Consider the following 17,058-nt stretch of genomic DNA (forward strand, 5'->3'; position numbering starts at 1 on the left):
GCAGAAAGCGTGGGTGTTGCGTATTTCAGTTCAACTGGAAAAAGAATCCAGGCACGCAGATACACTTGCACAGATTATAATCAGATGTCATCTGAGACTTGAGGCTGTGAACAGTCCAAAGAAACGCTGGTTCTTAACACTGGGCCCTTTCTAAAAGTAAACTCAGTAACCCAGAAACATATTTCAGCTTGGATTTTTTTTTTCCCAGCTACCCCTAGCTGACGTTTATGATGTGCTTAGCTTAACTCCTCTAAGACTGGTTTTCTCAGAACTCCGGCTGACCTTTGGATCAACCCTTAACGAGAAAGGGAAGCCCGAGGACTTATTGAACTTGTTCTTTGCCTGGTAGATCATATGGCATGGAATTGTGAGCTGCTTATAAAATTTCTGTGACCTGGGCATGTTTTATTACTAATTTATAAGACTGGCCTAAACAGGTATCAACTTGCCAACGTTTAAGCCAATACTTTATGCTCATTTAAAAACAAGTGAAAGAAGTTTACAGCACTGGATTCTTGAATTGATTTTTTTTCACCCATCTCATTTTTCAGACAGTTCCATATCTAACGAAAGAGAAAAGAAAATTAAGCTTGGATATCTACTTGGATTTAGGAAGAAGTCCCTCAACATGCCCCTAGTCTACCCCATGGAACTTTGAGAGGAGACAAACTCCTGATGGCTGGGTGCTTACCTGTCCTTCCACAATCCTGTCCTCTAGCCAAGGACTCTGAAGCTGTGCTAGCAGCCAGTCAACACCTCCATGCTGCTTGTGATTCTCTCCAGAGACTAACTTGTACACTTGGGTTCAGAGAGATAGAGCAGTGGTAAAGGCACTTGCTTCACACACGACTGACCCTGGTTCAATCCCCAGTACTGCATCTGCAACCCTAAGCTCCACCAACAGTGATTCCAGAACACAGAGTCAGGAATATGCCCTGATTTCCACTGGTTGTGCCCCCGAGACCAAATAATAATCGTAATAATAATACATGGTCACGGTCATCCTGTTGTTCATCCATTTCCTCGAGCAGGCCCCACTAATGTCTCCTTCATCCTAGCCCTGAGATTTTTAAAAAGTGCCATATTCAAGACTTTTTCAGGGTCAGGAGAATGAGACCCATCATTGTTACTGGCTTTTGGCATATTGAGTACGCCACGGGGAGTTTGCCAGACTCTGTCGTGCGGGCAGGATACTTTCAGCAGCTTGCCCGGTTCTTCAGAGTAAGAACTAGATAATAAGATGTCGTGCGGCCGCAAATGTGGCCATGTGCTTCCGGGAGCTGGGTTTTATAGTCTCAGGGTCTTGGCCATTGATGGGATGATAATAATAATAATAATAATTAGTCACAGTCAAGGTCTTCCCGTTGTTCATCGATTTGCTCGAGTGGGCCCAGTAACGTCTCCATCATGACACTTGTTGTTACTGTGTTTGGCATATCGAATACGTCATGGGTAGCTTGCCAGGCTCTGCCGTGAATAATAATAATAATAATAACAATAACAATGTTATTCACTAACTGCTAAGGGTTACAGGGACAAAGTAGATGAAGGAGGAATGTGTTTTATAAATCCTGTCTACTCTGATAGCAGTCTGTGTGGTTTAAATTAAATATGCCATGTGACCCATAGGAAGCATTTGGTCTGCTAGGGATAGAATGAAAGTAACCAAACAGGGGCCACAAAGATAATCCAATGGTTAAGGCACTTGTCTTGCATGCAGCTGACTCCAGTTCAGTTCTCAGCACTGCATGGTTCCCCAACATCCCTGAGCACCGCAGGTCTTGGAGCTCCCCAGAGCACTGTTAGAGTGACCTAAGTAATCCCTGGCCCTGCAGGGCCCAAGTAGCACCATATCCTCAGGCCCTTGCTTTGAACCACCTGCCCAGTTGGCAGGGAAATGGTCAAGATGAGCCCCTGGCTCTCCTGAGCGCTCTGCTTAGGGTCCCTCCCTAAAGAAGAGGAACCCAGATAATGTCAGGAAGAGTTGTCTGCAGTGTATCACCACTTACTGATACAAATGGCAGGTCGCAGAAGAAGAGGGGAAGGTGCTGCTGTGACTGCAGGTGACCTGCCTGAGGGTACTGGAGGGCTGGTTCAGGTTCGCTGAGTTAGGGAGGGGACTGTACTCGGGAAAGGGCAGAGCCCGCACCAAAGCCTGAGAAGGCATACCGTCTGGGCCGTCAGCAAGAAGGTCTGTTGGAGCGACCCCATGGTCCTGCTTATGATTGTAGGTCTTTGGCAGCAGCCTGCAGGTTCGACTTGGAGTGGTGAGCTGCTTCAATCAGTCAGCATGATGGACAAATAAACTGTGATAGTTGGAATAATATTCCTCAAAATGAATTATGAAGTAAGTCAGGAGGCTCGTCTCAAAGGTGGGGAAAACACAAAACATTAGATGGAAGAGAGAAGACTGTCAAATCGCATGTGTAGTTAGACATGCAAACGCCTAATTTGCAGTGGGACACTTGTTGCATGTGTGTCAAATTTTCATGTGAAAACTTTGGTGAGAACAAAAAACACCCAATACAGCATAGAGTGAAGTGCTGGAGATTGAAGGAAGTGAGCGGTAGAAATGGTTGTGCCTGTATTTTATAGATGGTTACGTACATATGCATATACACACAGACACATGCTGATATACACTACTATGTCTGCATATCACGAATCACGAATCACGACCATCCTGTTGTTCGTCGATTGCCTCGAGCAGGCCCCAGTAACATCTCCTTCATCCTAGCCCTGAGATTTTTTAAAAAGTGCCATATTCAAGGCTCTTTCAGAGTTAGGAGAATGAGACCCATCATTGTTACTGGTATTTGGCATATTGGGTACGCCACGGGGAGTTTGCCAGACTCTGCTGTGTGGGCAGGTTACATTCGGTAGCCTGCCAGTTTGTCCAAAGTAGGAATGAGATGATAAGATGTCGCTTCCGGGAGCTGGGTTTTATTGTCTCTGAGTCTTGGCCGTTGATGGGATTACACGGCGCCAGGGGGCCAGTTGGTGGGTGTGACCCCCGCCTACTGGAATTCGGAGGATCTGGGTGGAGGATACTCAGTCCGATCCGAGTAGGCTTGGAGATCTCAGCCCCGGGACCCGCTTGCCTTTGTTCCTCTGTCGGTACCTTCAGGTGTGTGGAGAGTGGTCTCAGCATGGTAGTGGCTGGTCCTGGAGCTCTTCGGCTGCCAGAGCCCTGGTCGGGGCGGGGAGGAAAGCTCTGCATATATATTTTTTTTAATGAGTGATTACATGTCAGGAGTTAAAAACTATTATACTGTCCTCTATTTTCCTGTGTTTGGATTATTTTTCGTTTTTTGGCAACACCTGGCAGTGCTCAGAGCTTACTCCTGGCTCTGTGCTCAGGAAACTCTCAAGGAACCAAGTGAGGTGTGGGGAACTGAACTTGGGTCAGCCACCAGCAAGACAAGTGCCCTACCCACTGAACTATCTCTCTGGCCCCTTTATTACATTTCTCTGTCCTTGAAGTGTTTCATAACTTCGAACTCACAAGATATTACGATAAGAGCAAATGGTATATAGATTAGTGCTTTTCAAACTTTTATGTGACCTGGTAAGAAATGTGTTTCATTTTAGGAGCATTTCATGATTGCACTTAATTCTACAAAGTGGGGTGCACCATGACACTTTATTTGTTCCGCATCAAAACTACCAAGGGCTGGGAGGACACAGATAAGAGCATTGAAGACTTGGACTTTTTATCTCAGGAATGTGAGCTTTCATTGGCACCGAGGAGAGGGCTAAGGGTGGCTTTATTATATCTCATCATCAAGGCAGAACCAAGGAAGATTCTGAGCCAAATCAGATGGAGCTGGTATCTGGGAATGGAGACTGTAAAGCTAGAAGTTCAGCTTTATTATACTTAGGACAGTATTGGAGCATACAGGAGAAATGAGAAGAAGGAGTGGTCTTTGGGTATGTTGCAGTTGGAAAGAAAAAGAGAATAAGTAGCAGGGATTTCAGGATGGGAGGAGGAAAAAGAGAAATTTCAAAGCCAGGGTGATAGTACAGCGGTTGGGGATCTTGTCTTGCACGTGGCCAATCCAGGTGTGATCCCCTGTATCCCATATGGTCCCCCTGAGCCCACCAGAAGTGATCCCTAAGGGCAGAGCCAGGAATAAACCCTGAGCACCAGCAGGTGTGACCCACAAAAAAAGAGATATTTTATTTTGATTTCCAGGCATGATAACTGCAAGTTGGTAATAACAGTGACAGAATGAGGACCAGTTCTTTCATTTTTTAATTTTTTTAAATTTTTTTATTAGTGAAACACCATGAGGTACAGTTACAGACTAATAAATTTTTGTGCTTGGGTTTCAGTCATACAATGATCAAGTACCCATCCCTCCACCAGCGCCCATCCTCCACCACCATGGGTCCCAGCATCCCTCCCACCCCCCATCCCCCCATCCCACCCTGCCTCTGTGACAGGGCGTTCCCTTTTGTTCTCTCTCTCCTTTTGGGTGCTGTGGTTTGCAAAACAGGCATTGAGTGGCAATCATGTTTGGTCTATAGTCTACTTTCAGCATGCTTCTCCCACCCTGGGAGGATCCTCCCAACACCCTTTATTTGGTGCTCTCTTCTCTATCTGAGCTTCGTTTTCCCCTAACACGTGTGGCTGGCCTCCAAGTCATGGAGCAAAATTCCTGGTACTAATCTCAGCCACTTGCAACTGGACACTTGCTGGTGTGACAGTCTTGACTGAGGGTCAAAAGGCATTATTCAAGGTCAGAGAGATAGTTCAGGGGGTAAGGCACTTGCCTTGCATGTGGCTGACCTTAATCCAATCCTCATACTGATTTGGTTTGTTTGTCTTTTTTTTTTTTTTTTTGCTTTTTTGGGTCACACCTGGCGATGCACAGGGGTTACTCCTGACTCATGCACTCAAGAATTACTCCTGGCAGTGCTCGGGAAAGCATATGGTATTCTGGGAATCGAACCCGGGTTGGCCTCATGTGCAAGGCAAACACCCTAGCCGCTGTGCTATCGCTCCAGCCCCCTCAGACTGATTTGGGTTCCCTGAGCACTGCATAGGGTGAACCCTAAGCACAGAGCCAGGAGGAAGCCCTAAAGCACAGCATCATGACTCAAAACCAAAAGAAAAAGAACGAATTGATAATGGTCTTATTATGATTTATGACTTCCTCAAGCAGTACACAGTACCTGGTGAGGAAAAGAGAGAACAATCAGATATAATTAAAGTGAGGCTCGCTTCAAAAGGCAGCGACCTTTCAGAACGCTTACCACAGTTCTGTTTGTGTGATACATTTCCGTCTGTACTAAAAATTAAAACGTTCATGATTATATGTTTAACAGATTAAGTGAGGCTAGCAGGTGGCCCAGTGAAAGGATGGAGGATGAGCCTTACTGGTCAGGCTAGAAATGAAACGGCTGATGCAGATCCAGTTTGCCTTAGGGTGGTACTTGGCCAAATGATGTGTCGGGAAAGAGTGGAGATAAAGTGGAACCCAGCAAGTGTCTGTAGGTGTGAAGAAGCAGTACCAGTAGAAGTCAGGAGTGTTGGGACTAGGAAAGACTAAACTCAGTGTCTGAGATCTTGGAGCTAAAATCACTTGCCAACTGATATTGCATCTACCTTCGTAGGCTTGGCACGTGTGTTGTGGCAATGGAGAGGAAAGCTGGAATTAGATGATAGTTTACAGTTACTGCTCTGCTTTGAGTAATTGACTTTGCAAACACAGTGATGTGCAATCACTAATGACCTATAATCAGATACGCTGCTGATTGCGAATCAGTGCTTCCAATTCCAGGGAGGGAGATCACGGTAGGCAGAGGAGGGAGTTCTCAGAGGCCCCTTGGGGGGAGGGAGCCCTCCTAGAATGCTCTGCAGAGATGCTGGGTAACCATCTAAAATGTGACCTACCAGCAGGATTCCTTGGTTAGCACCTACTCAAAGGCAAGCAGGCACCTCCTGATCTAGCTCTTCCTTTTTCATTCATTTTTCCCCATTTTTTTAAAAAATTATCGAATCACCATGAGATAGTTATGTTTGGGTTACAATCACACAATGATCAAACACCCATCCCTCCACCAGTGCCCATTCCCCACCACCAATATCCCCGGTATAACCCCCCTTTCCCACCCTCCCCCTGCCTCCATGACAGACGTAATTCCATTCATTTTTGACAAAGTTTCTTTTGGGAGGAGGGTACGGACCACACTCAGCATTGCTCAGGGCTCACCACTGATCCTGTGCTCAGCTATGACTTTGGTTTTTTTTTTTTTTTAATAATGTAGGAGTACTGTTATTTGTTCAGCCACTGTTTAAACTGATTGAATTGGGCACGAACTCCACATTACCTTTTTATTTTATTGTATCACCGTAGGATACTTACAAAGCTTTCCTGTTTGAGATTCAGCCCTACGATGACGGAACACCCATCCCGCCCCAGTGCACATTTTCCACCACCGATGTCCCAAGCATTCCCCCCACCCCCCACATCCCAGTCCTCACCCTGCCTCGATGGCAGACAATTTCCCCTATACTCTCTCTCTCTAATTGGGGGCATTATGTCTTGCTCGAATTTTCCCACCACCATTCAAGCCTACCTGCCAGGGGCAGATGCTAGATCATATATTTTCCATTGCTTACTTTGAATATCACGAGAGCTCGAGCAACCATGATTATAAATGTAAATTTCTAGATTATTAACAGTTGGGTTCCAGAGACTTCTCTGTATGGCAATTGAATCCCATTTGGAATCCAAAATGGGATTCAATTGGGAATCTTTAGGCCAGGACTGTTAGTGCGATAAGATGGAGTCCAGAGGCAAATTGTGGGTGTGACACCCAGTCTTCTGAGCGGGTGGGGAACAAGGAAGGGACAGTTCGGGTCCTCTGCCGCCATGTGGACTGGAGATTTAGTCCTGGAATCTGCATACTTGGGCCTTGCTTGTGGAAGTTCTTGGTCACTGGGATTCCATTTGGGGTAGGCGGGGAGACTGCACCTGCTCCATCTGGGGTGCCCCAGTGATACTCAGCAGTGACTTTCACTGGGGCTTGGGGGACTATATAGGGTGCCCGGGGGCGGGGGTGACCTGGGTAACTGGGTCAACAGTTCTCTCTCTCTCTCCAGTCCCCTTCATGGCCTTTCTTTTTCTAAACCAAGAGAGACTAGTCAGAAACTGGTCAGGAGTCAGAAACTGAGGCATCTACCTCGACCTGAGGACTGATTTGACTTAGGCCTCTGAATCAGTCTCTGTGCCTTACTTATTCTCATGGTTAAACAAAGGAAGCTGAAAAGAACGTTTTAATATCTTGAGTAACCGTCTTGTGCAACTCAATGAATGTCACAATTTAATGTCAAGGAAGACGCTACACAACCAACTACAACGTAACGCTGAGGGCAACTCGAAAGATAGGAATAATTTTGCTTGAGGTCATTACTAAACCTCACAAAGGAGATTCTATCAGGGCCTGAATCTGAGAGACAAGCAAGTTGGCCAGGCATAGCCGGGCACGAGAGCACACTGGCAAGAGGAAGAGGTTGGCGTGTTCAGGGAACTGGGACAATCTGTCCTGCCTTTCTCTATGCAACAAGAATTTTAAAACCAGGTCTCCTCACTCCTGCTCCAATGCCATTTTGCCTCCCTTTCTATCACCCTTTCTCTGCCTGCCTTCTTTAGTTCCTGCAACTTTGTTTGGGCCTGCTTGGGCACAAAAGTACCAATCCGTGCTGGAAGAGTAACCCCCTCCCCGTCCAAAAGTGAGCCTGTATTCGGAAACCAGTTAACATTCAAGTATTGTCTAGGGCCCGACTAGGTGGCGGAATCAAGCAGGATAAAGGATGTGCCGTTATTATGCTGATTCCTTTTTTTTTTTCTTTTTGTGTCACACCCAACAATCAAATGCTCTACCACTGGAGTGATAGCACAGCGGTAGGACGTTTGCCTTGCACACAGCCAGCCTGGCTGAGCCAGGTTCGATTCCTCCGCCCCTCTCAGAGAGCCTGGCAAGCTACCGAGAGTATTTAATATGCCAAACACAGTAACGAGAAGTCTCACAATGGAGATGTTACTGGGCCCGCTCGAGCAAATTGATGAACAACGGGAGGACAGTGACAGTGACAGTGTCACACCCGGTGATACACAGGGGTTATCCTGGTTCTGTACTCAGGAATCACTCCTCGCAGTGCTCAGGGGACCATATGGGATGCTGGGAATCCAACCTGGGTCGTCCGCACGCAAGGCAAATGCCCTACCCACAGTTGCTATTTCTCCAGCCCTGATGCCGTTGCCTTTTGAAGAAGATCCTACACTGCAGCTATTGGAGATGTCACTGCTTTCATCTCGAGAAGCACTGTGGGGCAAAGAGAGTTTCCTTTAACTTTGTCCTTGGACAAGCACCTCTTCCACATTCTGGGCCGCCTTTACACAGATGGCTGCTGATAGGCTAAGTCAGTGCTCTTGCCTCAAGGAGCTTGAAGTCTCTTAAGCAGGAGAGAGGGGCTTCCCCACACACCCAACATCGAGGGAGCACGTGACTCTGCATATTCTATTGCTAAAAGAAGTATTAAGGGAGAAAAGAAAGCAAGATGACTTAGAGAAGTAATGAGCACTGTGGAACTGAGTTAAGACCTTGAGGATCTCTCAAGAGAAGCTGGAGAATGAGAGCACTGACTTACTGTGGGTAGCAAGTCATTATAAAGGCCGGGTTTAAGGACCTTGAGCAGGGTAGTATGTTGGCTGCAAAGGATTAAGATTTATTTTTAATTTCTAAATGTATCATGGTGTAGGTAATGTGGTGATAATGGTGTGACAGTTATGGTATCAATGTATAAAGTCACTGCTCACCATCATCACCATGCCCGTGGCCCTCCACCCGTGACCCTGTGTCCCCGCGGGTCTGATTTTTCTTTCCCATGGCCCTCTGCCCCTCTCCCGTCACTGTTTGTTAGTCAGACGTGCATGTTTCTTGGGCTTTTGTTTTTATTTGGGGACCACACCTGGCAATGCTCAGGGATTACTCCTCACTCTGAACTCAGAAATTACTTCTGGCAGTGCTTGGGGGACCTTACGGGATGCAGCCACTTCCAAGGCACACACACCTTCCCTGCTGGCCTATCCCTCCGGCCCCACGCTAATCAGTTTTGTAATCCAAGGCCAAGGGTCTGTCATTGTTTAATACTGCCTATTCCCTGGTTTTTGTTCCTCCTGGGAAACCGTGCATTCCTTGCATAGCCTGGGCCTCATTTGTTATCAGATTTCCTCTGCTATGGAAAGGACATTTTCAAGATTGATTTCCTGTCAGTGGAGAAACCAGAAGCTCTCTTCAGGGCTCTCCCGGGCTGGCCCAGGTCACAGCAGGGTGGCGGATGGCGGATGTAGTTTCCTGCAGGTGGGAGACCAGATCAAGCAGAGACACTGGAACTGAAGCCAACCACACCTAATGAAGCAGAGAGGTGCACTCAGAAGGGAATCCAGGGAGACTCTTGTCCCTAGGCGTTAATTAACAGCATTGCAGACAGCAGCGCTTCCCTGTACCCAAACAAGAAGTCTCTGAGGAGAAAAGATCGGCATCCTCAGCTCACCTGTTGATTGACTTAGACTGCTCACCGTGTTCTAAGCTGTTCCCAGCCGCTCCCAATTCTCCTGCTGGAATTAAACACAGATACTATTTCTTGCCTGGGAAAGCTATGGTCTGGCTACAGGGTTTTGAAAACAGCGAGTTTTCAAGTGAGCCAAGATGTGTGAAATACAGGAAATACTAAGAAGAAGAAATTCAAGAATTCCAACTAGAGAGTGCCTGCTGAGAGAAGGGGAGGGGAGCAGGAGCGGATAATTCAGAGAAATTCTGCCCTGCTGTTTGGAAGACAGTATGGACGATTCTCAAAAAATTAGAAATTGAGCTCCCATTTGGCCCGGCAATACCACTCCTGGGAATATGTCCTGGAGAGGCAAAAATGTATAGTCGAAATGACATCTGCACTTCTATGTTCATTGCTGCACTATTCACAATAGCCAAAATCTAGAAAAAAAAAAAACCAGAGTGCCCGAGAACAGATGACTGGTTAAAGAAACTTTGGTATGTCTACACAATGGAGTACTATGCAGCTATTAGAAAAGATGAAGTCATGAAATTTACATACAAGTGATACTACATAAAAAGTATCATGCTAAGCGAAATGAGTCAGAAAGAGAGGGATAGACATAGAAAGATTCATCTGGGGAACATAAAGTAACAAAATAGGAGACTAACACCCAAGAATGGCCGAGATTAGTACCAGGAATTTTACTCCACGGCTTGGAGGCCAGCCACACGTGCTAGGGGAAAAGGGAGCTCAGATAGAGAAGGGAGCACCAAATAAAGGGTGTTGGGAAGATCCTCACAGGATGGGAGAAGCATGCTGAAAGTAGACTATAGACCAAACATGATTGTCATTCAATGCCTCTCTTGCAAAACACAGTACCCAAAAGAAGAGAGAGAGAACAAGGGGAATGCTCTGCCACAGAGGCAGGGTGGGACGGGGGGATGGGGGGTGGGAGGCATACTGGGACCCGTGGTGGTGGAAGATGGGCACTGGTGGAGGGATGAGTACTTGATCATTGTATAACTGAAACCCAAGCACAAAAATTTGTAAGTCTACAACTGTACCTCATGGTGTTTCACTAATGAAAATTAAAAAAAAAAATGATGCCCTGCTGGTCTTCCCTGAGACAAAGCAATACTTCCCGTCTTCTCACTATCCCATCAGTGATATGGTGGATCAGAGATGACAGTTAGGAGGCCATAAGGTGGCATGTGTTCGTGGCACATTTATGGTACACAGGGCTGTCCCTGCATGCAGGCAGTTTTACCTTCCTTACAAGTAGGGTTCAGCTACACGAGGTATCTGCATGGTCAGTTTATACAGATACCTTTGGGTTTGTGTGCTTTCAGAAAAGACTTTTGGGGGATGGGGGTTCGTGGGAAGGGGCATTGGATCACACCCAGCAGTGCTCAGGAGAACCATATGTACTGCTGGAGATCAAACCAGGTTTGATGCATACAAGGCAAAAGTCTGGAACCCTGTGTTATTTCTCTGAGCCTCTTTTGGAAAAAGTATTGCATCAATATTTCATATGCTAACTTAGTCCTACACTAAGTTCCTTACCGACATGGGGAATTACTTTTCCTCTCTCTTCCACTTTCCGATGAACTTTTCTACTTTCTAAAAAGAAATATTCGCATGCTGACTTTTCCAATCTGAGAACGTGATTACTCTTATACGTATATGTTTATTATAGAATAGGAATTAATATATATTAATGTATAATAGGAATTATACATTAATGTATATTATTGATATATATTCACTCTATCACTGTATCACTGTCATCCCATTGTTCATCGATTTCCTTGAGCAGGCCCCAGTAATGTCTCCGTTCATCCTAGCCCTGAGATTTTAGCAAGTGCCACGTTGGAGGCTCCTTCAGGGTCAGGGGAATGAGACCCACCATTGTTACTGGGTTTTGGCATATCGAATATGCCATGGGGAGCTTGCCAGACTCTGCTATGCAAACAGGATACTCTCGGTAGCCTGCCGGGTTCTCCAAGAGAAAGAACTAGACAATAAGAGGTCGCTTCTGGGAGCTTGGTTTTATAGTCTCTGGGTCTTGGCTGTTGATGGGATTACATGGCGCTGAGGGCAGTTGATGGGTATAACTGTCTAGCCCAGTCCTGATCCGAGCAAGCTTGGAGATCTCAGCCCCGAGTCCCACACACCTGGGTTCCTCTGCCTGTTCCTTCATGCGTGAGACTCATTCGAGGATGTCTATTATTATTGTTATTATTATTATTATTATTATAGAGTGTGTCTATATATGGGCTGGAGCGATAGCATAGTGGTAGGGCATTTGCCTTGCAGGCAGCCAGCGCGGCCGAGCTGGGTTTGATTCCTCCGCCCCTCTTGGAGAGCCCGGCAAACTACCGAGTGTATCTCGCCCACACGGCAGAGCCTGGCAAGCTACCCATGATGTATTCAATATGCCAAACACAGTAACAACAAGTCTCAAAAAAAATGGAGACGTTACTGGGCCCGCTCACGCAAATCGATGAACAACAGGAGGACAGTGTCTATATATATATTATATTCTATAACATATAATAGGAATTACTTTTTCTCTCTCTTCTACTCTCCAATAAACTTTTCTACTTTCTAAAAAAATTTCATATACTGACTTTTCCGATCGGAGACTGTGATTAGTGCTATACATATATGTATATATGTGTGTATTATAAGTGATATATATATTTCCTCTTTTCTGTCATGATGCTCAGGGCTTACTCCTAGTTCTGTGTTCATGACTCGCTCCTGGTGGGCTTGGGGGATGGTACGGGGTGCCCTGGACAGAGCCAGGTTGGCTGCGTGCAAGGCAAGTGCCCTACCCACTGTACTATTGCCCCAGCCCCAGACTTTTGATCTGCTTCCTCGTTGTAACAGTGCCTTTCATTCATGCACTTGTTTGACTAATTTGTGTTGGTCTTTACAGTGTGCTGTTGTTGTTGTTCGAAGTGCAGGGGAGATGACAGTGGAAACATGATCTATCATGCACATCTCTCTTTAAAAAGCATTTTAATAAATCTGTATGGTTTGTTTCACTAAGTGAGTTGTCTTCTCTTGTCCAGGTCTGTCTGAGTTTTTCCCAAGGATCCAGCGGTTCACAGCTAGTGGACATTTCTTGAGAGCTTCAGAATCTGCCTCTGTTTAGCCTCCAAAGTAAAGGTCACCAATACCACACTATGTCAGTTTCCCAGATATGGGGCATTTTTGGGGGGAGGGTCATACCCGGTGATGCTCAGAGGTTACTCCTGGCTCTGCACTCAGAAATTACTCCTGGCAGTGCGTGGGGGGACCATATGGGATGCCGGAGATCAAACCCTGAGTGTGCTGTGTGCAAAGCAATGCCCTGCCCACTGTACTATCCTTCCAGCCCAGGGGTAAAGGTAAAGGTAAAGGCCCTCCCGTTGATCGTCGATTTGCTCGAGCGGGCCCAGTAACGTCTCCATTGGAGACTTTGTTGTTACTGTGTCTGGCATATCGAATACTCTCGGTAGCTTGCCGGGCTCTCCGAGAGGGGCGGAGGAATCGAACTCGGGTTGGCCATGTTGGCTGCGTGCAAGGCAGACGCCCTACCGCTGTGCTATCGCTCCAGCCCCAGCCCAGGGGTAGTGAATTTTATTTATTTATTTTTTTAGTTAACTTTTTTAAACAACAAATTTCAGGGGTAAAACTGGTTTCAAGGAATACCTTATAGATTTTTTTTTTTGCAATTTGCTAAAAAATAATTTATTTTGGATAGATAGAAATACTTTTAAAACTGAACAATTTAATAAGAAATATGTCTTATGGTATATTTGATTTAGATCTATTCTAGGTTTTGAATTTAATGCCTTTGTTTCGATGTATGTGATCTTAAAAATATTGGCAAAGTTATTTAGAACACTTGCAATACCTTACAGATTTTAAGACTGGATCCCTGAGTAGCTTAACATACAATGCACGTGCCTCTGTGTGTGTGTGTGTTTGTGTGTGTGTGTGTGTCCACACAACCCCAGGCTCTCTTTTTTATTGCTGTTGTTGTTGTTGTGGGTGCTCAGCTCTTTCTCCTGGTTCTGCACTCAGGGGTCAGTCCTGGTGGGGTTGGAGGGACCATACGGGGTTTCGGGGATCAAACCCAGGTTGGTCTGGTGCAAGGCAAACACCCTGCCTGCTGCACTGTTGCTGTGACCAAACCCCACAGTTTGGGGTTTTCAAGGGAAGTGTAGGTCCCTTTCAGCCTTAGAAGAGGGTCCAAATCACTGCGCCGGCCTCATTTCTGAGCCGACTGCAAGGTCAGAAGCTGAGTTGAAAGGCCTGGTGGTTGTGTTCTTGGAACTATCAAGAATTTCCTCTTCCCACCCCACCCCCTTCCCCGGGGTGCCCTGCTGTGGGTTGCAAAGGGTGGAGTTTGAAAGGCACCCTGAGGGTGGTGTGGCTGTATTTAATGACTTTTGGAAAGGCTGGGGAGATCGTACCGCGGGTAGGGCACTTGCCTGGCACACAACTGACCTGCGTTCGACGCTCGGCACCCCACATGGTCCTCCGAGCATGCCAGGAGTGATTCCTGAGCACAGAGCCAGGAGTAACTGGCAAAAATAAAAACAATTTTTTTAAGAAGACACTTGGGAGGGGCCGGAGCGATAGCACAGCGGGTAGGGTGTTTGCCTTGCACTTGGCTGACCTGGGTTGGATCCCCGGCATCCCATATGGTCCCCCGAGCACCGCCAGGAGTAATTCCTGAGTGCAGAGCCAGGAGTAACCCCTGAGCATTGCTGGGTGTGACCCAAGAAGCAAAAAAAAAAAACACTTGGGAAGGAAACCTCATGTAGGAGAGAGAGAGAGAGAGAGAGAGAGAGAGAGAGGATACAGGTTGGCTCTTGCCCTGCTCTTGCCTGGCCATGGCAGACCCCGGGTTGATCCCATAGAGCAGAGCAGAATTAAACCCGGGTGGGTCCACTGGGGGTGGTCCAGCCCTCCTCCCCACTCCAGATACCAAGGAAGCATCCTCCTTTTTAAGGAGAATGCTTCTCTCGTTATTTCTTTTCCCTGTGAAGTCAAAGTTAATTTCCTGGGTTTTTTTTGTTGTTGTTCTTGTACTTCTCTGCTTCTTAGTACCAGAATTCTCTTTCTAGTTTATTTCCCACAAGCAGAAGAAGAGCAGAAATAATTTTCCTGGAAGAGCTCATCAGAAAACCATGAGCGTAGGTCGGCACTATGAGGGCAAGAGGGATTCTGGGTTCTGGAGCTGTGCCAACGGGGTCTTCTAGATTCTGACAGCATGGAGTGCTCCTCCGTCAGAACTGGTGCTCCGTTCCCAGCATGAGGCAAAACCAAAGCCAAGGTCGGAGCCTTTAGCAATTCAGTGTGTGGACCCAGGATGCAACTCAGTGGTAGAGCACTTGCCTTGCAGGGTGAGGCCCTGGGTTCGATCCCCAGCACCAACAAAAAACAGTTTCTCCTGCCAGAAATTCAGCGTGTCCTTAGTCCTTAATAACCTACACTGGAAGGGCTGGAGTGATAGCACAGCAGGTAGGGCGTTTGCCTTGCACGCGGCCGACCCGGGTTCTATTCCCAGCATCCCATATGGTCCCCCCGGGCACCGCCAGGGGTAATTCCTGAGTGCATGAGCCAGGAGTATAACCCCTGTGCATCACCGGGTGTGACCCGAAAAAGCACCAAAAAAAAAAAAACCCTACACTGGAGTGGGGGGACAGAGAGAGCTCCCTGGGCTGAACCCAGACTTCTTGTGCAGGAGGCCCAAGTTTGACCTCCAACACCACCTGGTTCCCTAAGCGTCACCTGGTGTGACTCTTGGAGCACTGTGCTGGGAGTGGTCTGAGCACTGCCAGTGAGGTCCCAAAAATTCCCACCAAAATTCGTAGCCTTGAAAGTAGTTTTGCAAGAAGCATTCAAAGAGCCGCTTTAAAGGTCAGGAGAAACTTTCCCATCGTAGCACTGAGTATGACACTCACTAATGGTGCCTATGGCTGTCCTATGCTAGGTTAAGACAAGTTTAAAAATGCATAGCTGTATTTATCATCACAAATCTATATTTATCGTCGCACATGGGCTTTCATTATTTTCTCACCATTCTATTTGCTTTCCCTTTAACTTTTACTGAGATATGAAGTAAACCTTGGGGGTGGGAGGGGACTTGGGGACATTGGTGGTGGGCTTGGAGCTGGAACATTTTATGCCTGCAACAACTCTATTATGGAAAACTTTGTAAATCATGTAAATCATTTCTGAAAAATAATAAAAATCCCACGCTGGAGCGATAGCACAGCGGGTAGGGCGTTCGCCTTACAAGCGGCCAACATGGCCGACCCGAGTTCGATTCCTCCGCCCCTCTCGGAGAGCCCGGCAAGCTACCGAGAGTATTCGATATGCCAGACACAGTAACAACAAAGTCTCCAATGGAGACGTTACTGGGCCCGCTCGAGCAAATCGGTGATCAACGGGAGGGCCTTTACCTTTTACCTTTTACCACGCAAACAGGAAGAACAGAAAACAGCTGCCTTAGGGCCAGGGATGTGGCTTAAATGATGGAGGTAGGGGGTGTGGGTGCCTTGCTTGTTCCAGTTTCTGAGTAGGATTCCTCATACCACGGGGGCCTCCAAGCACTGCCAGGGTGCCCAGGTGCTTCCTAGGAACCACCTGACCCAAAGGCATATATCTGGGGGTGGCTCCAGACACACCCCGATCCCGGGTACAACCCCATAGAAAAGAACTCAGCCTAACAAGGTGTTTCTGTTTTTGTCCTAAATGCGACGTAAGAGTTTGCCCTGTTTTAGCTCTTCTCCGGCTCATCCTGTGCTCATCCTTCACCTGCTTCTGGGGTTTTATCGGACTCTAGGTTTGCACGATCTCCCGTAGGCTGAGCAGTTCCTGAAGACACTCCTCCATCTCTTCTTCTCCTGATCAGCTGTAAGAGCATGGCTCTTCCTTGTGCTGAAACTTTTGATTTTGATTGGTTCATGTTTTGTTTTGTTTGGGGCACACACCCAGTGGTCTTAGGACTTGCTCCTGGCTCTGTACTCAAGGATCACTCTTGGTGGGGCTTGGGGGTCTATATTGGAGAAGTGGGTATGGAGCCCCTGTTGGGTGCAAGCGAAATGCTCTACTTACTGTACTATCTCTCTGGCCCCTGATTGGTTAAGGTTTTCTTCACCAGCCATTTTTATCAAGGTGCCCTGATTTACGATACTGTTAATGATAATTGTAGGCATACACCATTCCCACACCACACCCACCACAAGAGTTTCCACTTCCCTCTACCAATATCTCGGGACATTTCCCAGTCACTACCCCCTGCCCACCCCGCCAATTCCCCACCTCAGTTCTGTAGATCAGGAGAACAAATAAACCCACCCCAAAAGGAGGAGAAGAGCTGATCAGATACTTCCTTAAAGACAGGCTCGTTTTGACCATCGGTATATGAAAAGAAAAATCACATATCTGGGAAACGCAAATCCAAAACAACAATGAGATATCGCCTCAAC

Source organism: Sorex fumeus, unplaced genomic scaffold (assembly GCF_029834395.1).
Source record: "Sorex fumeus unplaced genomic scaffold, SorFum_2.1 ptg000080l, whole genome shotgun sequence".
NCBI lineage: Eukaryota > Metazoa > Chordata > Mammalia > Eulipotyphla > Soricidae > Sorex > Sorex fumeus.